The sequence below is a fragment of the Octopus bimaculoides genome, chromosome 18 (assembly GCF_046866305.1).
Source record: "Octopus bimaculoides isolate indiv1 chromosome 18, ASM4686630v1, whole genome shotgun sequence".
Lineage (NCBI taxonomy): Eukaryota > Metazoa > Mollusca > Cephalopoda > Octopoda > Octopodidae > Octopus > Octopus bimaculoides.
In genome coordinates, this window is record NC_142945.1 from 30,015,710 (window position 1) to 30,028,114 (window position 12,405).

Genomic DNA, 12,405 nt, shown 5'->3' on the forward strand with positions numbered 1-12,405 from the left:
CGCAACCTTTCTCCATCTAGCTCAAATCGTAGACTGGTACTCCATCTGTATTCTTCAGAGCCATCACCTCCCATCTATATAGTGCCATGTCTCTCTTGCATTTCTTGAGGCTCTTCTTTTCTTCTGCAGCCTTCAGGAGCTTCTCCATCCGGTATGCCTCAAAGTCTCTCTTCAGTTGCTGACGAATCACTCTGCTGAGAAGGGAATATTCAAGTTGATCTTCAATAGTCCACTTCATATTTTTCCTCTTCTCAAGTAACTTCATAGTTTCCTCCGAGACTCTCCCCTCCTCTCTCAGACACCATCCCTTAGCCTTTCTTAAACACTTCTCAGTTTCCCTGTCAGTGAGTTGTAGTCATCGTCTATGTCATCTCCTTTGCACCAGGTTTCCTGCATGATGGCTTCCTGCAGCTTCGCCTCGTTGAAGACTCGGACATGTTTTCTCTTCAACGCCAAATGCAGCACCTTCTTCTCCCTTGTCCTGTCGATGACGACCCATGCCCTCACCAGACGATGATCGCTGCCGGTGTTGAATAGATCTGGACGATCTTGAGGGTGGCCTTCCCTGAGAGGTTTACGTTCAGTACACCAATCCATGATGATATGAACTGGCAAGAAGCAACCCTCAAAGCCCGTTCCTTACTTACGATGAATCCGATACCTCCGACCGATCTGGTACCTTCTGCTCTCTCTAATCTCACAGTGCATCCATCTTGCCATCGTATACTCACCTCCTTCTTCTGGCGGATCTCGCACAGCCCTAACATGTCGCACCTGATTTTCTTCCTCTCCTCCATTAGGTGGTTCAGTTCTTGCCACCCTGCCAAGGACCTGCAGTCTTAGGTGCATATGGAAAGATTAGTCCTGTTCCATGACGGCCCACGGGAACCTGTGATACTCAGCAGCCTCTCGTCACTCGGGTTGCATCCTGCTGTCATGGAGTGGCCCAACTGTCGTGCAGAGCACTGAGGCCCTTCTCCTTTTCTCTTCGTTCTTCGTGCTGTTTTAGCCATACGATGACGCCATCCCACTGGCTGGGCGGCCAGGCCGAAATTTTGTTGGATGGCTGTTAACTGTTCATCCGCCCTTCGATGGGTCTTATTTTTCATCCTACATGGTATCCAACAACAGCCTCCTCATTAAACGAGCCTAGTGGGGTTGTCAGTTAAGTCGCCGACGACCCGACCATGCAACAGGCTGTACGGGATTACATGTTACCAGTAGCACTCTAGAGCGATCTGACATACTCTAACACAACTGCTTGAGCAAGCGAACAATTACATGCTGCCTCTTTGCATTGCATTTGTAGACTATGAGAAGGCCTTTGACAGCGTCGAAATCAATGCAGAGCTGAACTTGCTACAGAGGCAAGGAGTTGAGGCGCAATATGTGTAACTGCTCAGTGAGGTAAATTCCAGATGCACCACCGACATAGCTCTGCTGTCATCACTCGTACGAGTGCCGGTCGAGAAGGGAGTGAAGCAAAGAGATACGATCTCTCCAAAACTTTTCACTGCATGTCTCGAGCAGATCATCAGAGGCATCAACTGGCAAGGCAGTGTCAACATCAATGGCGAGCTACTCATTCACCTCTGTTTCACTGTTGACATTGTAATCATCGCTGAAACCACGGATCAGCTTCTGATCATGCTGACGGAGGTCGATATCAAACGCTCTGCAGTAGGTCTCAAAATGAACCGCATGAAAACGAAGTTCATGCGGTCTGTCAATGCTTGGAATCTCGTTGAGAGAGCACATCAGTAGCGAGGTCATCAGACGGAAGTCCGGCGTGAGGGATGTTATCGTAGAATATGCATGCAGCAAGTTTAGATGGGCTGGACACATCGCCCGGCTCACCGATAACCGGTGGACCCGCGCAGTTGTCGAGTGGTACCCGCACAAGCGAAAACGACCACTCGGAAGGCCTCCACAATGGTGCAGTTACGATTTTAGGAGGGCGATTGGAACCATGTGGATGAGGAAGGCGTAATCCAGAGAGAAGTGGACAGTGTGCTGTGACCAGCAGTGTCAAATAGACACCCAATGAACTGGTCAGTCAAGGTGATCAAGATGATATTATGTATATATATATATATATATATATATATTGTGTATATAAATATATAGTTTTAGGGAAAAGAACCAAGATTCATGAACTCATCGATGAAAATCCACTGTCACATATAGAAAAATTAATAATTAAAAGCACAATAAATGAGTATCATTTCAACATAATATAAGACTTCGATTTGAATAGGGTTGAAATATTTTCGATTATTTTTTATTAATGATATTTGATTAATAATTAGTCTTTATTGTTTAAAATATCGTTAAAGGTTATTTTTTATTAAAAATTAGGCTATATAAAGTTTAATCTTTCATTCATAATAATTTTTTTCATTATTAATTTTTTCATTCCTATTTTTATTTTTATTTCTACGTTTGTAGAAATAAGTATTCTTGTATTTTTCTATTATTCAATTGGTTTTTAATGATAATTAAATAAACGTTTTTAGTCATAAATAGTCTAGCTTTAACTATTACACCGGTTAAATATGTACTAATATTATCTTTATTATTATTTTAACCTTAAACTTCGTTCAAATTGTATTTAAAACGATAATAATTTATCTAAGCTGGTTTTTGTATATAATATACATGTTAGTATATATTATAATGGATGTAGGGATGATTATGGAATGTTTATTATTTTGATATTTTTAATAATATTTTTCTATCTTTATAAAATAAGTATTTTATATAAATTCATTTGGTACTTAGTGTTGGTTGATATATATATTTATGTATTATAATTATTGTTCTATTTACGACTTGACGTTTAGCTGTATTTTTGAATAGAATTTATTTTTGATAATTTTAATTGATTTTAATCGATTTAAATTTCCTTTCTATTTGAAAATTAGTTATGAAACACGTGTAGTCATTTTATTATCTTTATCTTATGATATTTACTTTGTATTATATTATACTCATTTATTGTGCTTTTAATTATTAATTTTTCTATATGTGACAGTGGATTTTCATCGATGAGTTCATGAACCTTGGTTCTTTTCCCTAAAACTATATATTTATATATATTTTACTCTGTAAAGCTCAATTTAATTTTAATTTTTTATAAATTGATTTTAATTGAGTTTTTACCTGTAATTTTGTATTTTGTCCCTAATATTATTATATATTGTGTATATATATATGTATATATATTATGTATATATACATATATATATATTATGTATATATATATATATATATATCTATTATGTATATCTATTACGTATATATATATATATATATATATATATATATATATATATATTGTGTATATATATATGTATATATATATATATATATATATATATATATATATATTGTGTATATATATATGTATATATATATTATGTGTATATACATATATATATATTATGTATATATATATGTATATATATATGTATATATATTATGTATATATATATGTATATATATTATGTGTATATACATATATATATATTATGTATATATATTACGTATATATATATATATATATATATATATATATATATTATGTATATATCTATTACGTAAATATATATATTATGTGGCTGGTGTGTTTACGTCCCATAAATTAGCGGTTCAACAAAAGTACTGGAATAAGTACTATCCACACTATATACTACATATATATATAATGTAGCTGTGAGGTAGCTTGCTTACCAACCACATGGTTCTGGGTTCAGTCCCACTGTGTGGCACCTTCGCCAAGTGTCTTCTACTATAGCCTTGGGCCGACCAAAACTTTGTGATTGGATTTGGTAGACGGAAACTAAAAGAAGTCCATCATATATATGTATATAGATATGTGTGTGTATATGTTTGTGTGTTTGTCCCCACAACATCGCTTGACAAACAATGCTGGTGTGTTTACATCCCTGTAAATTAGCGGTACGGCAAAAGAGACTGATAGAATAAGTACTGGGCTTACAAAGAATAAGTCCTGGTGTCGATTTGCTCAACTAAAGGCAGTGCTCCAGCATGGCCTCGGGCAAATGACTGAAACAAAAGAATGAAAGAATAAAGAATATATATGATGTGTATATGTATATATATTATGTATATGTATAAATGTATTATGTATAAATGTATTATGTATAAATATATAATGTGTGTGTATATATATATATATATATATATCATCATCATCATATAACGTCCATCTTCCATGCTGGCATGGGTTGGACGGTTCAACTGCAGTCTGGGAAGCCAGGAGGCTGCACTAGGCCCCAATCTGATCTGGATGCCCTTCCTAACATAAACCACTCCAAGAGTGTATCATCATCATCATCATCATCGTTGTAGTGGGTGCTTTTTACGTGCCACCGGTACAGGGGCCAGAAAAGCTGACATCAACTACGATCGGATGATGCTTTTTAAGTGCCACTGGCACGGGAGCCAGTAACGGCGGCAATGGCACTGGCTATGTTCAGATAGTGCTTTTTACATGCCACCGGCACGGGGGTCACAACTACAATTTCTATTTCATTTCATTTGATTTTGATACTGATGTTGATGTACTTGACTCAATAGATCTCCTCAAGCCCAACATGTCGCCCTATGATTCAAGGTACTTTTGAGTGGGCTGGCTATGCGATGCACTTTATTTTCCGAGTACCGCCTGACTCGCCTTCATAGGATTTTCGAGCGAGATCGTTGCCAGTGCCCCTGGATTGGCTCCTGTGCGGGTGGCACATAAAATAAACCATTTTGAGCGTGGCCGTTGCCAGTACCGCCTGACTGGCCTTCGTGCGGGTGACACGTAAAAGCACCCACTACACTCTCTGAGTGGTTGGCGTTAGGAAGGGCATCCAGCTGTAGAAACTCTGCCAAATTAGATTGGCGGCTGGTGTTGCCATCCGGTTTCACCAGTCCTCAGTCAAATCGTCCAACCCATGCTGGCATGGAAAGCGGACGTTAAACGATGATGATGATGATATATATATATATATATATATATATATATATATATATATATATATATATATATGTGTGTGTGTGTATATATATATATATATATATTATAATGTATATATGTATGTATATATATATATATATATATATATATATATATATATATATATATATAATGTATATCTTATCATCATCATCATCATCATCATCGTTTAACGTCCGCTTTCCATGCTAGCATGGGTTGGACGATTTGACTGAGGACTGGTGAAACCAGATGGCTACAGCAGGCTCCAATCTGATTTATATATATATTTTTTTTTTTTATTTATTTTATCTAGTTTCAGCTCACGACCTGTGGCCATGCTGGGGCACTGCCATTTGATTTTGCTACAAAATTTTACTTCACGAATGCTTTTTAGGAAGTGACATTTGGTGCATAAGAAAGTTTGATGCAGCTGCCCTCATCTGCACCTCCTGCCGCAAAGTTGGTTCATCTCGGACACTTGACAGGAAGAGGTCCAGCTTTATTTTGAAGACACCTACATTTACCCCATGCAGATCTCTCAGGTCCTTCAGGAGGATATTGAAGAGCTATGGACCTCTGAACCCCAGGTTATTGCAGTATCTTGTCCAACATCTTGATGGCAAATTTGGAATCCTTAGCACTGTGCAGTGGTGCCCAGTTCTAGTATTTCTGTAACTCTCAACGCCAAAGTTTGGGACAAGTCCCTCCAGATGTATATCATAGCATATCTTTCTTGTCTACGCTCTAAGGAATAGAGTCTTAATCTATTGAGTCTTTCTCAATAGCTTATATGCTGCATAGAAGCTATCTTCTTTGTGTAGCTTCGTTGGATTGCCTCAAGTTCTGAGATTAATTTGACACTGGTTGGTGACCAGAGCTGAGAGCAATAGTCAAAGTGGCTTAGGACAAGTATCCTTCAGAGGACCATCATGGTTTCCTGATCTCTTGTTCTAAAAGTTCTACGAATCCATCCGGTCAGCCGCCTGCATTTCATTGCCAATTTAGCAACATGCACATGAAAGGACGCAACATTACTCATGTAAATGCCCAGGTCTTGCACTGTCTCTGCTTCTGGGATTGCAGTCCCCCCAAGTCCAGTGTATTTAATGGGTATTGCATTTAGTTTTGCATGCTGATAACACAAGGCTTGAAACTTTTCAGCACTAAACTGCATGCTATTCTTTTCAGCCCACTTGTATATTTCATCCAGCTCACATTGCAGGTGCATAGTGTCTTCAGAGTTCTGTATTACTTGTAAAACTTTTGTAACATCTGCATAACTTATGATCGTAGCTCTCTGTGTGGCTGAAGGCATGTCTGAGAGGGCCATTATGAACAGTAGTGGTCCCAAAACAGTGCCTTGCAGAACACCACTCACTATTTGCGTGTCATTGGAGGTGGCCTCATTGGCTACTACCACCTGACTTCTATCCATCAGAAAGTCATGAAGCCATTCTCCCAATTTTCCAACTATGCTGAGATCTTAAAGTTTATGACGTATCATTCCATGATCGACTTTTTCAAAGGCCTTTGCAAAGTCAAGATATATCACTTCCACATTTGAGTGGTTGAGCAGCTGTTTCAGCACCCAGTCATAGTGTTGTAAGAGCTGAGTCAGGCAGCTTCTTCCTGGTCGGAAATCATGTTGGGTGTCCGGCAGCAAGTCATTTTCTTCAAGGAAGGCGATTAGTTTTCTTCTGACTATTTGTTCCATGACCTTGCTGATGTGTGAGGTCAGCGAGATAGGTCTGTAGTTCTTGACATCCGCTCTGCTATGTCCTTTATGAATAGGGCATATTTTACCCTCCTTCAATTTTCTTGGAAGTTTGCCAGTTGCAAGGAAGCTCTGAAAGAGGGACTGCAGTGGTCTTGCTAGGACTCGCTTACATGCTTTTAGAAGGACTGCTGGGAATCCATCAGGGCCAGTAGCTGAGTTTGGGTTCATTTCATCTATAGCCCTTATTACATCGTCTTCCTTTATATCAATCATCATTGCCTCTGTTTTTATATCTGCAGTCAGTTGGATTGCTGACTTGAAAGTGCCCTAGGGGTGGATTGAAAAAACTTTTGAATTGCTCATTTAGTATTTCACTTATCCTCATTGGGATTCCTGTGAGTGTACTATATTTTTCGAGAAGTGGCCCTATCCTGCAATGCACTGAAGCTGTTTCTTTCGAAAACTTGTAGAAAGCTCTGGGGTTAGATTTTATATTGTCTATAGCCCAAGCTTCTTTGTCTGCTCTTTCTTTTTCGTGGGAGAGTTGCAGATTTTTTCCAATCTCCTGTATTTTCAGGCGGAACTTTTCACTGTTTTCAATTTGTTTGTTTAGACGATCCGAAACTTTTGTATGCAGTCTCATAAGAAGTTTCCTCTCCCTTGGGATTTTGTTCTTGTGTACAGTGGCCTTTCTCTCTGGGACACATTTGTAGCATATGGCTTGCATTACAGACATGAATTGTTGAAGTTTCATGTCGATGTCCAGTCAGGAGAGACACTTAGGCCGGTTTTGTTTGAGGATCTTTTCCTCAATTTGTTTCCAGTTTGCCTTATAGAATTTCAAGCTGGAAAGATTCTGAGAGTTTCTTGTAGGCTGCATGTCCATGGTTTCCTTTGGTCTGTACATGGTCAGCTCTACCATGTTGTGATCCGAAAGTAGACTTTTTTTGCATAATAGACTTGCATACAGATTGGCATGTTCCTCTTTTTCGTATCTCTTAACTTTTTTCTCTTTTACAATGTATATGTAAATATCCGGTTAAATTTTCTCTATTAGCCCATTTGTTTTTCCTTCTTCATTTTTAGTAATAACTTTCTTGGATGTTTTTTCCTTAAACTCATCACACTGATGAGAATGACTATACGTAACTTTAATTATAAGTATTATTATTACAATTTTTTCTGACATATTTGTATTACCCGTTCAAACGTTCGTATGTATTTATTAAATCTAATTTTGATTTTTTAACATCTTTTCTCCATTTTTATAATTGTTTATGGTATCTTTATACCTATAACGAACTTATTCTATATATATATATATACACACACACATTATACATATATGTATATAATGTATATATGTACATATGTCATGTATATATATATTATATGTATATATCTCTATATATATCTATCAATCTATATATATATATATATATATATATATATATATATGGATATGGATGTGTATATATATATGTGTATATATTTATATATATGTGTGTGTGTGTATGTGGGTTTGGACGTAGGTGTATATATGTATGCATATATGTATTTATTCGAGTATATGTATGCTTGTGTGTATATATGCACGTATACATAAGTATAAATGATTATATACATTCATCTCAGTATTTTTGTAGAAATACAAGATTAACCCCCTTTACGATCCCTTTTTATTACATAACATTCCTCTCCAATTTTTATCGGATTTATATCATCCTATTTTCTCCCAAATTTACACTGTGAATTTTCTTTCTTTTTTCTTTTCTTCTTTTCTTCCCTTCTTGTCCAACGTACTATCTGGTAGCGTCCTTAATCTCCAACAGTTTTTTCAAATGAATTACGTTATAACCTTCTCCAACTATAGTTCTCATATTCGATTATAATGTCTTACGTTTAAGCTGGTTCCCATGCATTTCCCTGAAGAGAAGTTTACATTTTTAACATCGCACATTCCTATGGATCGTATAAATTGTAATTCTTCGAAACATATGTCGGAATAAAAGTATGCAGTTAAAATATGCGTTTAACTCCATTCATTAAATTAATATATATATATATATATATATATATATATATATATATATATATATATATATATATATATAATATTAGGGACAAAATCCAAAATTACAGGTAAAAACTCAATTAAAATCAATTTATAAAAATCTAAAATTAAATTGAGCTTTACAGATTAAAAAATATATAAATATATAGTTTTAGGGAAAAGAACCAAGTTTCATGAACTCATCGATGAAAATCCACTATCACATATAGAAAAATTAATAATTAAAAGCACAATAAATGAGTATAATATAATACAAAGTAAATATCATAAGATAAAAATAATAAAATGACTACACGTGTTTCATAACTAATTTTCAAATAGAAAGGAAATTCAAATCGATTAAAATCAATTAAAATTATCAAAAATAAATTCTATTCAAAAATACAGCTAATCGTCAGGTCGTAAATAGAACAATAATTATAATACATAAATATATATATCAACCAACAATAAGTACCAAATGAATTTATATAAAATACTTATTTTATAAAGATAGAAAAATTATTAAAAATATCAAAATAATAAACATTCCATAATCATCCCTACACCCATTATAATATATGCTAACATGTATATTATATACAAAAACCAGCTTACATAAAATTATTATAGTTTTAAATACAATTTGAACGAAGTTTAAGGTAAAATAATAATAAAGATAATATTAGTACATATTTAACCGGTGTAATAGTTAAAGCTAGACTATTTATGACTAAAAATGTTTATTTAATTATCATTAAAAATCAATTGAATAATAGAAAAATACAAGAATACTTATTTCTACAAACGTAGAAATAAAAATAAAAATAGGAATGAAAAAATTATGAATGAAAAAGTTTAGAATGAAAAAATTATTAAGAATAAAATATTAAACTTTATATATACTAAGTTTTAATATAAAAAAACCTTTAAAGATATTATAAACAATAAAGACTAATTATTAATCAAATATTATTAGTCAAAAATAATCGAAAATATATCAACAATATTCAAATCGAAGTCTTATATCATGTTGAAATGATATTCTAACTTCTAAATAATTTAGTGTTAAATAAGTTATCTATTAAAAATAATCTTTATAAAAACCAAATGAATAATATAAAAAACAAGAATACATATTATTTTCAAATAGTAGAAAATCATTTAGCAAAGTAAAAATAGAACTTATCCATATTTTTCCGTAATTCAAACTGAAGCTAAGACATTAACTAATACCTATAGCGTTTTTAGCAAGAGGTCGCTCGAAAATAATACGTTAAAATAGAGAATAGAATATGAAAACATGAATGAATGAATAATACTTAAAATAATGAATGAAAGATTTAAAGTTTATATAACTAACAACATAAAAAAGCCACAGCTATCTTATAAAACATATTAATGAATTTTAAATTCAAATATATAATAAATTAATACGACTAAGAGTCATAAATTAAATAATATTATGAAATAAGCTAAAATACTACTATTGATTTAGCCTTATAAAAATCGTAGTGTCAATACAATATAAATCCTTAAAGTCCCTAAATTATAAACCTACCAATAAAAATTAAATATAATTACTAGAATAAGTAAAGAAATATTATAAATAAATACACCCCAACACACGCCCTCATACATACATATATATATATATATACATATATATATATATATATATATATATACATACTTACATACATATACAAATATACATAAGAATAACATATACACATAAACACTAATATATACATATACATAAATAAATACATACATACACATATATACATAAATACACACATATATATACATACATAATAACACATATAGACTAAAACATACACACTTACATATATATATATATATGTATACATAAACATATTTATACACATACACACATGTACCTACATAAACATACATATATATACAAATTTTTAACTTCTTGCATAGTTCGAGCACATAGCAACATCATATCTCCTCCACTATTTAAGTATTACGTGTCAAAAGTGAAACAAAAACACTCATGTCAAATACTTTCACTTTAAAAATGAAACTATTCCACTAACTGAAACAATCACATTTCAATACTGTAATGACAGATACTTTCACTTTAATGGTGTGTGTGTGTGTGTATATATATATATATATATATAGAGAGAGAGAGAGAGAGAGAGAGAGAGAAAGAGAGAGAGATGTATATGTATACATATACATGTATATGTACACGTATATGTATATATATATATATATATATATATATATATATATATATATATATATAGATAGATATATATAGATATAGGTCTATATGCATACATGTATATGTATACATATGTGTAGATGTATATATATTTGGGTGTACATCTAATATGTACATATATATAAATGCATACAGATATCTATACATATATATACACCCATACACACACACACACACACATTAGTCATTTGTTTTCTTATCCAAAACTACGTTAAAAGTATTAAATGGATCTTTAAGAAATTTGGAAATTATATTCCATGCATAATGGCCATAACCCCCATGAAAATTCATATATTTTTGACGTTGATGAAATTTTAACCATACAGATTACACACAAATAAAGTAATATTTCTAAAATTGTTTTGTCTTAGAAGTTACAAAGACCCCTTCATGGGGACTTCACACCCACAATTTAGTCATTTTTCCTAAGCAAAGACGAATACAGTTGTATCATTGGTAACTATAGGGTCACCTGAACATAACAGATGAGCATTATTTGTAATTCAACGGTACAACAGTGTAAGACTATCCTTTCAGATATACTTACATTGTGATTTCTGCAATGTGGTGCATAAATTGTCAAGTAAACGAGACTCATCTTTGCCCCCACTGATTCACTTGCAAAGTGTTGAGGAAAATTATTTCGTTGCAGACCTCCTTTCAGTCTTTTTATTATCACTGCGACACATATAGTCCCCAGTTGGTAACATTGATTTCAAGGCCTTCCCAGATGAGTGACTGGTTGTTCTAAGACATTTATTGATTGTAAATATTTTCTGCCCATTTACCTATCGGTATAGTGGTCATTTGCAAACTCCAGAGACGACACTTTCATTTCACTTTACTTCAAACGTCACACATTGTTGTTTCAATTGGGTCATGCCCTTCCAATTGCTATAGATCCATAATGCATCTTAAAGCTGTGCCTGTCACCTGTATGGTGAGGAATCCTACATTGGGGAGTAGTAACGACTAGGTTACGGTAACTGACTGATTATCGTGATCATTCGTCTTTTGCTTTCCTGTAGCTTTACTCTCTTTTACAAACCCAGTGAACATACATATATTTCCTATTTCAAAGAAATTCAAACAATACATATTACACACAAGTTAAAAAGATTCCCAACAATTAAACTTCTCTGGTTGACATTAATACACCCATCACCAATAGGGGCCTTAACTCCCACATTTTTCAGCTCCATGAGCTTCATTTTTCAGGAGCAAAATTCTTTTAGGGTCCATGTAGTGTCTTAGGCCAAAAACATTTTTAACTTCCTGCATAGTTCGAGCCCACAGCAATATCATATCTCCTCCACTATTTCAGTATTACATGTCAAAAGTGAAACAATAACATCACTCTACTGTAA

General features: G+C 33.6%; 1 protein-coding gene across 2 annotated transcripts in view; it reads right to left on the bottom strand.

Moving 5' to 3' along the window:
* Positions 1-12,405, bottom strand: part of LOC106873766 (unextended protein) — a 129,814-nt gene that overhangs the window by 80,958 nt on the left and 36,451 nt on the right. Inside the window, exon 1 of one of the 2 annotated variants that reach the window (XM_089365956.1) lies at positions 4,001-4,070. The exons of the other annotated variant lie outside the window; for it this stretch is intronic. The gene's annotated coding sequence lies outside the window, so the exon portion shown is untranslated. Of the gene's footprint in view, positions 1-4,000; positions 4,071-12,405 lie in introns of those variants that run through there. 2 annotated transcript variants of the gene reach the window in all.